The sequence below is a fragment of the Lissotriton vulgaris genome, chromosome 1_1, assembly GCF_964263255.1.
Source record: "Lissotriton vulgaris chromosome 1_1, aLisVul1.2, whole genome shotgun sequence".
Classification (NCBI taxonomy): domain Eukaryota; kingdom Metazoa; phylum Chordata; class Amphibia; order Caudata; family Salamandridae; genus Lissotriton; species Lissotriton vulgaris.
Window position 1 is genome coordinate 1,814,951,359 of NC_141685.1, and position 12,401 is coordinate 1,814,963,759.

At 42.1% G+C, this 12,401-nt stretch overlaps 1 long non-coding RNA gene across 1 annotated transcript in view; it reads left to right on the forward strand.

Annotated features, from left to right (window-relative positions):
- Positions 1-731: 731 nt before the first annotated feature.
- The window catches only part of LOC147751265 (uncharacterized), a 34,787-nt gene continuing 23,117 nt past the window's right edge, over positions 732-12,401 (forward strand). Inside the window, exon 1 of the long non-coding RNA XR_015295552.1 lies at positions 732-865. This is a non-coding gene — a long non-coding RNA (uncharacterized LOC147751265). The remainder of the gene's footprint in view (positions 866-12,401) is intronic.

The following is a 12,401-nucleotide window of genomic DNA, read 5'->3' on the forward strand; positions in this document are numbered from 1 at the left end:
ATAAACTGTGCTGTTACGTCTTAAATTTTCCCCTCCTGTAAAGGTAGTAGACAAGGTTACCTCTGTTCCCCATTCTTGCCATTGCTTGCTCTGGAGCCCCTCCCATCCTCCATAAGGCAGGCCAGAGACATTAAATGCATAGTCACCCCAGCAGAGTCTAAATTCATTCTGTATTCTGACAATATCTTTCTGACCTTGGCAGACCTCAAGTTGTTGCTCCCTCCATTGATGGCTCTTTATTAACGGCTTTTCCACCCTTTCGGCGTATAAAATTAACTGGGGGGAAAACAAGATTCTGCCCTTAATAAGGGAATTGAAGAGAACTTCAGTAACTGAATACGATTTCAAATGGCACGTGTGCAAGATGAAATATCTGTGAATACTGGTAAACAGAGGCCTAGATAGCCTGTTACCCTGTAGAATTGGTAAGGGCTCTGATACATTTGGGTGTCTTCCTTCCTCATTCAATTTACATATTCCTCATGCCCCTTCCCCTCCCCTCATCTTTCCTCTTCCACTTCTTCCCCCCTCTAACCCATCATTTCTTTCTTATGCTGGATAATAGGTTTAAAATTATATCTGATGCCATATAATTGAAAGTTTAAGTATCTATCACTGTTAGCCGCAATGCAGCTGTTTTCTCTTTCTTTTGACTCAATTTTGAAGTACTAATTATCACTCATTGTACAAAATCTAAATGTGCGTATAATTTCATTCTACCTACACAGGTGCAGAGTTTTAACAAAAACCCTTTACAATGCCGGCTGGGGTGTCATGGATGCAATACATGAAAATGCTAACTGCAAGTGTGCTGTCCATGTTTGCGGGAGCTGAGGTTGTACACAGATATTATAGGCCAGATTTAGTAAGTAATGTGAATTAATGTATTATTAAGCAATTTGAATAACCGCAACAAACCGTTTTTGTCATCAGTTTCTAAGGCCAACTTTGTTCAGGATAATGCTGAGACTCGAGCTAATGACATATTTTATATTTATCATTTGTAATTGTACCCTTTGCAGGCCAAAGACCTTTCCAAATTCCTGAACAGTGCAGTTCTGAACAGAGCTGGTTTTCTGACCAGCCCATGAAAGAGTTGTTTATGTCGGGGAACAATTTTATTATTCTTTTTGTTTTGATCAAATCTCTGTTTCCGTCATTCCTAGAATAAAGATGCTGGGGCAAAACATGTAATTAATTAACATGGCACTCCAGTGGTGGACCCTACTACATATTGCTCTTGCGAAAGGGTCTGCTGCAAAATTCCAAAACAAGCATAATGGTTTTTCACTTTCCTAAAGTCCCTTTCTTTCCAGGTTATGCTCAATGGACATCCAATTTAATTTACTGGCAATCTGACACTGCTTAATTTGTAAAAGGTTAACTGCAGGGGCCCAAAGTTTTGCACCAAAGCCCACGCTATTGAAAGTCTGGGTGCCAAATACCAAGGCTGCTTAGTCTTGTTTCCACCTCATGACTCTTTAATCCACCACCAGACTCTCTCTTCCCCTTTTTTCTCACTCCTATATGTTCTTTTCCATCCCTGCATACTCCCTCGCTTACTGTTTTTCCCTATTTCTCTTCCTCCTTCTTTCCCTCTTTTGATGAAGAAAAAATAAGTGATGGTCCCCAAAAATGAATGCCGGTGGGCGCAAGAAGTTCAAATTAAGCACTATAACATGGGCTATTCAAAAAATATCCAGGTTGGATTCCTTAATGCTCTTTAGACAAGCAACATCAGTATAACATGTTTTTAATAATAATATATGACTGGGAGTCAGACTCAACCCACATATTGGTTTATACTCTTAAATAATCCTTGGAACTATGTATGCGTTGGGTTCCGTTCCTCCACTGTTTCCAGATTTCTGTTTCCAAGTAGGCTGCCAAAATGGTAAACTTACTTTAATATCATACTGAATCTTCTACCATTTCCCTAGAGATTATCATATCACTTAAGAATAGGACAGAGAAGAAATTTTACCCACTTGCTACCTCGGTTCTCCCTCATGGCATTTCTGTAGTATTAATACTCGCTGGATATCTCTACCTGTGAGGATCACTTGTTAAGATTCCACTTACCTTAGCTGTTTGAAAGATCTATAATATTGTTTGTCTGAGCTTAGCCACAGTGCATATAAATATAATATATGGTTGTACATTCACTAAAAAAATAAAGCTTAATGGGATGATTTACCTTTTGGAGGATGCCAGCGGACCCACACACCGCCATCCTAGCTGGCTTCCCCAGTCGAGACACCATAGGATCTGAAACTCAGCATCCAACAGAAAGCTTAGCTCCATCCCAGGTGCGTTTACCTGCATCACTGCTGATGCACCATAGAGGACTGCAAGTTCCTCTGTCCAACTTGGGACCCATTTGGCATCCAGACAGTCCTCAATCCTGTGCAGCCGATTCCTTCACGATCTGCTTCCAGGGGAGGCGCCAACACTTTTTCAAAGGCCTAAGCCCAGTTTCCCTCTGGTTGTACATTCTTCCACTGTCCTAAAGAGGCTCCAAATCATGAAGAGCCGAAACACGTTGACACCCCCAGTTGGAGAAGTCTCATTTTTTCGATATGTAAACCCTTCAAATATAATTTGTGGACACCCACTAAGAAACAGAGGGTGAGTTTGTCCTTTGTGTGTGTTCCCATTATGGACTACCTCCTGCATGAACTGTGCAATAATTAAGAAGCACAGCCATAGTATGTAAGAACAACTGGAAGCCTGAAGAAATATTCTAGTTGCTATGCAAATTGTAAATTCAGACCATGTACAGCACTTGTTCTTTTTCTCTTTCATCTTGTGTGATATATGAATAACTGCTTGTCAAGAGTGTTTTACTATGCACACTTCAGGTACCCGTACCCGGAGTGAAGATACATCATCAGTGACTAATCTAAATTTTCACGGCGAAAATTACATTTGTAATAATTCATTCCCGTAAGATACCATATTCACTCGTCTAAATGGGATGTTGTAGTCAGGTGAAAATATCAGTTAAAACATACCGTTTTAAACAAGCAAAACCACTGAAATTCACCAGTTATAGTTATCACAAGTTAACTATAACTCAGACCCTAAACTAACTATAACTCGCTTCCTCTCCATGCACTGGTAAATACCTCACATATTACATCACTCATGGCATGTTCCATCACATTACTGATAACATCACTGCACCATCTGAAATTACATAATTGGCAACAACATTGTGCATGGCTGGAGACCGAGTTATAGTTACTTTAGGGCACGAGTTAAAGATATAAACTATAACTGGTGAATTTCAGTGTTTTCATTTTTTTTTAAACGGTATGTTTACCTGGCATTTCCCCCTAGCTATAACATCCTTTTAACCTTTACTTTTTTTCAGCTAATTTCAAACTTTTGTAATGTAAAGTAAGATAATATTACAAGTCCTGACTCTTAACTTTACATTAAACTTAGTTTTTTCAGTGAATTTCTATGTTTTTGTAAACATAAAGATGTCCATCGAGATGAGTGGGATCGGGCACAGGTCCAAGCCGTGCATTCAGCCCTCACGTGCTCCCTACCACTCGCAGCGCCCAGCATTTAGTTGTGTGCTGCTTGTGGTTAAGGGGAGAGTCTGGCCTGCGCTTCAGGCCCTTCACCCAACCCAGTGCTGGTGCTAAACCCACACTTTGGTTGGGCACCCTACCCCACCTCCCCCCCACGCACACGGCTGACTTTGTGATGTAACAATTTAAAGGGTGTTGTTTTAAATAAGGCAGACCACCCAACTTTGTCAAAGGATCATAACACCAAAATATAAAAAGCAGACCTAATGACTTTATTGAGGGGTCAAAACATCAACATATATAAAGCAGACCATTGGTCTTTGTCAGTATAGTCACCAAAAATTATAATCAAATGTATATTTTATAAATTCACATATTACAAATTTTAATAAAGGTGATTGGCATTAAATATTTTCTACAAAGCCATACTAAAAAAAAAAAAAACATGCCTTTGAGTCTTTTTTGGGAAAACAATTCAGGCCACAAAATACAACTCTAGAGCCCACAACACCAGGCCCTGCACTCCAGTTCAAGAGCATACAGCTCAAGGTTAAAGTGCTTTAAAAAATACGGTAAGCTTTGCTGGGGTCATAGATTCATAGACTCGGGAGACTTACTGTATTTTCTTTAAATGTTGCTGACAGGCTGCTGTGTCCCTGCAGCCCTACACACCATTAAACAAAATGGTTGGTAGTACCTTTGCCCCTTCTAGGGGCAACACAAAGAAAACACATTATAATTTAAAAAAGCCCAAGGGCATTTGGAATGCTGCTTGCATTGCAGAAAGTATGTCCTTACACGGGGAGTAAATAGCTGGTCTACGCAAATATCCCATTGCGCAATACTGGGATGTAATGCGTCCAGAGCTGAAGCTTACAAACAGGGAACACAAGAGCAACCCCTCGCAAACTGCAGTAGGACCGAACTCAGACACTCACACTCAAACACACCACAGCCCAGGTTCAGGATAAGTCAAACTAAGGGGTAGGCAGGGCTGGAGCGGATGGGAGTAATATATAGGGGGGAGGGACTCTACCTCTTCTGTGTATGACATTGTTTATATATAAATATGCAAATAAAGATATTTTAAAGAAAAATGGAGTGCTGCTTGCATGTATCAGTGATTAATAAATGAGCGGCTCCTGGCACTCATATATTTCTTATTTATTTTTGTTCTTTTTTTTTTTTAATGTGTGCCCACTCAAGGCACCCACAACAATGTGTTGGCGCCCAGTCAGCACCCAAACCGGCTGCGGGTAGGAGCAGCCCAATTGGGGAACCCAGATCAGTTCTAAATGTTGGGAGTTGCAGGTAGAGCCCCAAGGCTGCCGTGGCCCCTTCCGGCTCCCCAGGCAGTGCCCATACTGTTAACTGAAATCTGGAAACAGTGGAAGAACGGAACCCAACGCATACATAGTTCCTAGGAGTAAGAGTGTAAATAAGAGCAGCTCTCCAAATAAACCTGGGAACCACCCAGAGCTCCTGGCATTGCTTTGTGATTTTTGTTTGTTTGTAATTCCCACCACTTCACTCTTGATAATTACTCGGCTCTTCAGCAAGACAAGACCCTCGAAGGGTGCTCACACAAAGTACAAGAGGTGAGCGAGGCATTGACCTGTACTTACATTGTTGATCTGAGACTGCAAAGGACTTACTCTGAGAAGCATAGGTGCTGTAGGATTGAGAAGCTCCTAAGTCCACAGGTAGCTGCTTCTGTGGGAGACTGACAAAGGGGATTGGTTTTAATGGAGCCAGTCCTGATGAAATCTACAATTTACATTGTGGGTTTTGTACATCTACCTGGATTTTGATTTGTATCTTTAAATTGCCAGGGCCTTAAATATTAAGCAGACGATAAACCAAAACTTTGCCCTTTGAACTTGCATCAGGCTGTGATTATAAGAGGTCCATGCACCTGGTCAGAATTCCTCACAGAATCACCAGGCACACACACCTTCAGCCCGAGTGGGAGACCCACCTCAGTCCACCACAGTCCATGGTTTAAACCACCATTTAATCTTACTGAGTCTTTATATTAAACCATGAAAACATCTGACCGCTTTTGTTTTTCATTTCAAACCAAGAATCCCAACACCCATTCATCAGCTGTTAGACTCCTTGAGCCAATGCGGCTTTGCTGCAGCGTATAACTTCATGCTAGCTCACTATGATTTGATATAACGTTTACTGGGGCGGTAGCAGGGTTCAAGGATTTGATTTGAGCTGTACTTTGAGACCATTGAACTATTGGACCATTTGATTCGTAGGGAATTCTTGTAAGTTTACAGCATACTTTTTAACATCGCTTTTTTTCTTAGTGGGTGAATTATCTTGTTGCATTAAATGTTTATCTCTTTGTAACAAAACTTTATGTGAACCTCTAAGTTCTTAATATCTTAACTGCAATGTTATTTGGTTAGCTGATGTACACACAGTACACTTGAGTTCTCCGCAACCCCTTTCTGCTTAGGCCTGGCTACCAATGTTGAACTAAGTTGTTCCTTAGAGAAAACAGTGTACATTTGCAGATCTGACTGCTTGAGAAAGATGACAATGAATCTTTAACTGAGCGTTCTGGTTTAATAATACATAGAGCAGCACTGCTGCCCAAACACTTCATGCCATTTCTTTTACAAACGAAAATAAATACAAAGGAAACTGGTTTTGTAGTCGTACAGCATCATGTAGAGGGAAACTGCGCTTTCACTTTTAAGGCTGCCACATAGCACACCAAGCCCCAAAGTGTAGCACAGTGGCATGTGGCCCCTCAGGCCATTTCTTTACACTCTGTGAATATGACTCTGAACGCAGGGCTATGTCTTTTGCCTACATTCTCTCAGAAATTACAAGTAAATTGTCCAGCGTCACAAACTGGGTTATACCTTTTATTTTGTACCAATACATTTTACCCTTATCTTGTCTCCAGCAGGGGTGAACCGGTTTTCTAACAGGAAAGTATATATTCACTCAATTTTATTTTGAAGATGCAGCTCCTCCAGATACCCTGCGCATTCACCTGGTTCTGATAGGTTAGTGGTCTGCATGTAGTGGCAACAGGGGCCTTGTGTTGGACTACCCCCTCAAGACCAGAGTATCGCAGGGCCCCGTTTTTTCAGATCTGCGCTGCAGCCATTTTGGATCATTCTGCCCCATGGAGCCTGGTATCTGATGCTTTAGAAGGAAACAGGACTCATAAACACAGCAATGGAGCCTTCTGCTGCCCTTCGGCTATAAACCACAGAGAATTCCTGCTTTCCTTGGTCCTCACAACCGAATTACTTATAGCGAACCGATCTGAATTGCTCTGCATTTAAAAAGTTCATAGCTGCACTGGGGATTTCAAAGTTGTGTATTCCAATTATCTGACTTTCAGAGATATCTCACAGTAGGCTTACATAGTTAGTTCACAAGTGCCTCACAGAGAGGGAGTCCGGTACTGTTCAAGTGCATCACCAATTCATGTCCATAACAATCTCATTGAATCTTGAGGTAACCATTTCCAAAGCAAAGACATGGGGAATGAACACCTCATATCATAAACAATCTGTGAAGAAAAGAAGCTTTGTGACCAAATTAGAGAATACTTAGCTCTTAATGAGAGTGCAGTCTCATTTGTACAAACCTTTTCGGCAGCAGGAAAAGAATTTCTGCGTGGCAGACTCTTTCAGGAAGCCAGCACGGAAAGGATACAGACAAAGGCTCAGAAACCTCCTTTGAAGCGAGACATTTTGGCCACCGAAAAAGCTATAAGATATCCCCATCGCATGACAACTTAAGACAGCTGACCCAAATAAAGAACTATCTGAATACACAGTACTCACTCGAAACAGAAAAAGTGTTGCAAAGGATACATGCCAAACAGAATCAACATGGCAAAAAAGCCAGCAAACTCCTGTCAATGCAACGAAAGCAAAGACAAATGGCATTGGCAATACCAGCGCTCTACACTACCACTGGCTCTTTGTTAACGGTTCCAATATCCATCACAAAAAAAATTGGCATCCTCCTACACTCAATTATGTCCGTCGGAGGAACCGAAAGACAGTTTGGATGAAGTTGCTTTCCTAATAAACTGCCTCTGCCAATGATAACCGCAACCCTTCAATCTGACATGGATCAAGATTTTACATGTGAAGTGGTCACCAAGGATCTTACAGAAATGCCATTAAGGAAGGCGCGGCGTGGGCTTCTTCCCCATTTCTTTTTAGAACACCACTGTAAGGATGACAATACTCCTGCTAACACTGGTCTAGAAGGACGACACAGACTTTGGAAAGTTAAAATCAGAATTCAATAAAGTATACACAACACTCATTCTGAAGACTGACTGGGACCTTCTCCATTCTTCAAATTATAGACCCATTACACTAGTGAATTTTTATATAAAAATGTGGGAAACGATATTTGTGAGCAGACTTAAGAAATTAATACCACTTTTCATACACAAAGATCAAGTTGGCTTTGTGCCAAGCAGATCTTCCAGATGCCACTTCAGGACTCTTCTCCATTTGTTCCGGCATATCAGGAGCGACCCGCATGAGACGGTGGCCCTCTACCTCGATGTGAAGAAAGCCTTTGATTGAGTGAGTGGAACTACCTTTTTAGAACCATGAGAAGATTGGGATTCGGACAGTGATTTCTAAAGATTGTTTAAACGTTCTACAATAAACAGATGGCACAAATTAATTGTGGAGGCTTCTTTTCCAATACAATATCAATAGGAAGGGGGATCAGACAGGGATGCTCTCTTGTCCCCCTCTCCTACTATTTCTTATTGCGCTAGAACCATTGGTAATCGCCACAGGGAGTTGAGAGCTTCGCTGGGATCATGACTCCAGCTGGAAAAATGAAACTCGTGCTCTATGTTGATGATGTCCTTCAAGCAATAAACAGATAGTTGGGACCAAAGGGAATTTTAAAGACCACGCACCAATATGTTCCCTACATACATATCACAACAAATATATTGGAGGGTCTAACACACAGTGTATCCTAACAGGGTGCCCTATAGCAACTTCAAACCAGGTGTATCAAAAACAGGAGAGTCATCCCCATGATGATCAACGAGGGATGCCCATCAGTCACCACACGGAACCGCCCTTCATCATTTGGGATTCCACCAAGACCCCTACTGGGATAGCCAATCAACTATCATGGTCGGGGGTCCTGATGTAGGAAGGAGCTCCACCGCCGATCAGGGAGGTCTAACCATGGTCTTGCTTCTCAAGTTCTGAGGATGAGAATATCAAAACTTGGGGACTGATGTTGCAGTGCTCAGAAAGTGTTAAAACAAGAAAAAACTAGTGAATGTAAAATAGGATAGGGGGTACTTATAACTTTATTCCGGTGTTACCCTACCTTCCAATGTTAAAAAGTAGTAGTTAGTGACAGTCAAAAAATATAAAGACCGTCTAGATGTTCAATGTGGTCGACATGTTTCAGCAAATTATAGACGTATTTGTCATTGCTTTCTTCAGGACCATGTTTACTAATAGCTACTGCAAACTAAGTGATAGTGAATACAACTAAGTGCTCAAAATCAGAAAAAGATACACAGGTCACCTGATGTCACTAGGTGTTCTGCTCCCTCTTAACATGAATTCTAGAAAAAGAGGAAACAGAAAGGTTTGAAAGATGCAGCCAAGGTTGGTCTGTTAGAAAGACAATTTAACATTAGATTCATAGTTATGATTAATAATGAGTAACAATACAGTATACTGAATGCCTCTAAAAATGAAGCGCATACATATAATCATTGAGCCTAATCTGTTGACTATCAATGAAGAAATTTAGCCCAATCTTACCATTTTTGTAAGAGGTATAGACCTCACCCCACCTGGCCACGGCTCAGGAAAGAGTAGAAGCACCGCTCTGAGATAGCAAGAGATGTAAATATGCAAGCATTAATACACTCAGGCTACCGTTTTACTCCAGGAGTCGAAGTAACGCATGTCAAGCCAGGGGATTGCTCACTCTCAAATCATATACATAACAGCATATATATATAAATGGCTAGAAATGTGCCATCACAAAGTAATTGCTTCAGTGAATAGGGCTCCATAATGTTGTTGTTGTTCCCTCAATCTCCAAGAGAATGGAGGAAACGAACCCCACACATTGTTTATATATCTATGTTTTCAAGAATCAAGTCTGTACTGTGTGGTTAAACCGCTCGAAGGGGCAAATTCATTCAAGTCACGTGTGGCCCGTTGTCCGTGTCTTATCATTGGCACACACACTGTCTCCCCCATTCAGCGTGTCACACACACACATAAGGAAAAAAGCATTTCCAGACCGCGAGATGACCCGGTGAACCTCTCGAAATGGCAGATTCATTCAAGTCACGTGTGGTCCGTTGTCCGTGTCTTGTCACCGGCACACACATTATCTCCCCCATTCAGCGTGTCACACACACGCACAAGGAAAAAGCATTTCCAGACCGTAAAATGCCCCGGTATGTACTTCTCACCTGTCCGTCGGTACTACAGCGCCGGCATCCAAGCCGATCGGGGAGGTACCAGCGGAAGGTCTAGAACCCATTATATTGTGTCGTCTGATTGGTCCTTCAGTGCGCACATGATGGTTTCTCATGGCCGGGATGTGAGCTCTCTTCTAATAGGCTGAAGAGAACGGACTAATAGCCAATCAGGATGCCATATTTATCGGAAGCCATGCTGCAATTCGTAAACACTGCAGTGCATACAAACTCTAAATAACTTTATTGGTTAGAATCGCTAAGGACTGAAAACACGATCAAACTTCAAGGCAAGAATAAATGTACTGTATGCCTATCATTTCGGAAGTGTTCAAGTCCACGATCTCCCGAGTAAAGGTAAAAAGACACTCAGACCGGGGTTTCTAGTCATCAAGCTAAAAAGCTAGACAACTGGGACATGTTTCAAGAAGGCTTTACATAGCAAATAACTGTCTATATTAGATTGTCAAAGAATCAAACAGACTGTTATACATCCAATGGAATCTTTTGGCGATATTAATAACAATAATGCCTGATGACAAGCCAAGGCGATGTTGCAAAAGGTAAACACTTTAGATTACCACGAAGTTACAGAGGGTAAGGGGATATACCAACCAGATGATGGGTAGGGGGATATCCCAAACCAGTGGTTGATTGTAGCAAACCATGATGTAATTTCTACTAATATACAGAATCAGATATATTCAGATTGAAGAAAGGATGATTGTACCTCACAGGGGTGTCTGGCCATTCAAAAAAAATAAAATTGTGATAACTATTGGAAGGTGTAGAAACTCCACGCCATCACTCATCCACAGATTTTGTATCTAACATGTGAGTGAAGGTCCATGTTCAAAATTCGCTTACACTCCCATTACAGACTATAGATAATCAAAGAGAAACCTATTAGGGTCAGAGGGTTGACCAGGGTATGTCATCATTCAAGCCCACCCGGTTGGTGCCCATCTTAAACACCCATCTCTGTTCTCTGAGTAAAAGGTATTTGGATACATCAGTTATATGCGCAGGGATGTGAGTCTGTTCTATCACATTCCACTGGAACGCAGTTGAAGGATGACGTGCTTCTAAGAAATGGTTTGTGAGTTTAGTCGCTTGCCTCCTACACCTAATGGTGCTCCTCTTGTGTTCAGAGATTCTTATCCTGATCTTACGAGTTGTCATCCCTATGTATTTTAACCCACAGGGGCAAGTGATAAGATACACAAGGTTCTCACTATTGCAGTTCGTGAACTTTGACTGAATCCACGGTCTGGAAGTGCCAATGTCCAATTCAGTAGATTTTCTCGTTTGGGGACACGAGTTGCACATCCCACATGGATGGTGACCTACAACCGGAGGGAGGTCCCATAACATACCTAGAGCCCTAGGTTTGTCCTCATGTGGTCGCGTATGGACCAGTTGATCCATAAGATTCGGTCCCCTCTTAAAAGAAAAAAGAGGGCTTTGGATCGAGACGTTGTCCGAGTTTCTTGATGTTCTTAGACAATGTCCCAAAGGTGGTCACAAAAGTAATCCTTTCCTGAGGAGGTTTCTGCACCGGAGGTTCCAAGAGGGCCAGACTATTATTGTTCCGCGCACATCTAAGAGAGCGTTGAACAAGTCTGGGGGGATATCCTCTTGAGATAAGTTGTTCCTTGAGGGCCTGAGAGTGTGTCTTAAAGGCCTCTGCATTTGAACAGTTCCTGTGAACCCTCAAAAATTGCCCATATGGCAGGCTGTCTCGTAGGGACTTAGGGTGATGACTGTCAAAACACAAAAGAGAGTTCTTCGCCAAAGGTTTCCTATATAATTCGGACTGAAGACCATCTGTAGTAGCAGTGATTAGTAAATCCAGAAACGCCAATCTATTCCTTCCGATCTCAATTGTAAAGCGGAGGAAGGCATTACGATTGTTCAACCAGGCTAGAAATTCATGACCTCTTTCCTGATTGGCTATTAGTCCGTTCTCTTCAGCCTATTAGAAGAGAGCTCACATCCCGGCCATGAGAAACCATCATGTGAGCACTGAAGGACCAATCAGATGACACAATATAACGGGTTCTAGACCTTCCGCCGGTACCTCCCCGATCGGCTTGGATGCCGACGCCGTAGTTCCGACGGACAGGTGAGAAGTATATACCGGGGCATTTTACGGTCTGGAAATGCTTTTTCCTTGTGCGTGTGTGTGACACGCTGAATGGGGGAGATAATGTGTGTGCCGGTGACAAGACACGGACAACGGACTTGAATGAATCTGCCATTTCGAGCGGTTCAGCGGGTCATCTCGCGGTCTGGAAATGCTTTTTTCCTTATGTGTGTGTGTGACACGCTGAATGGGGGAGATAATGTGTGTGCCAGTGATAAGACACGGACAACGGGCCACA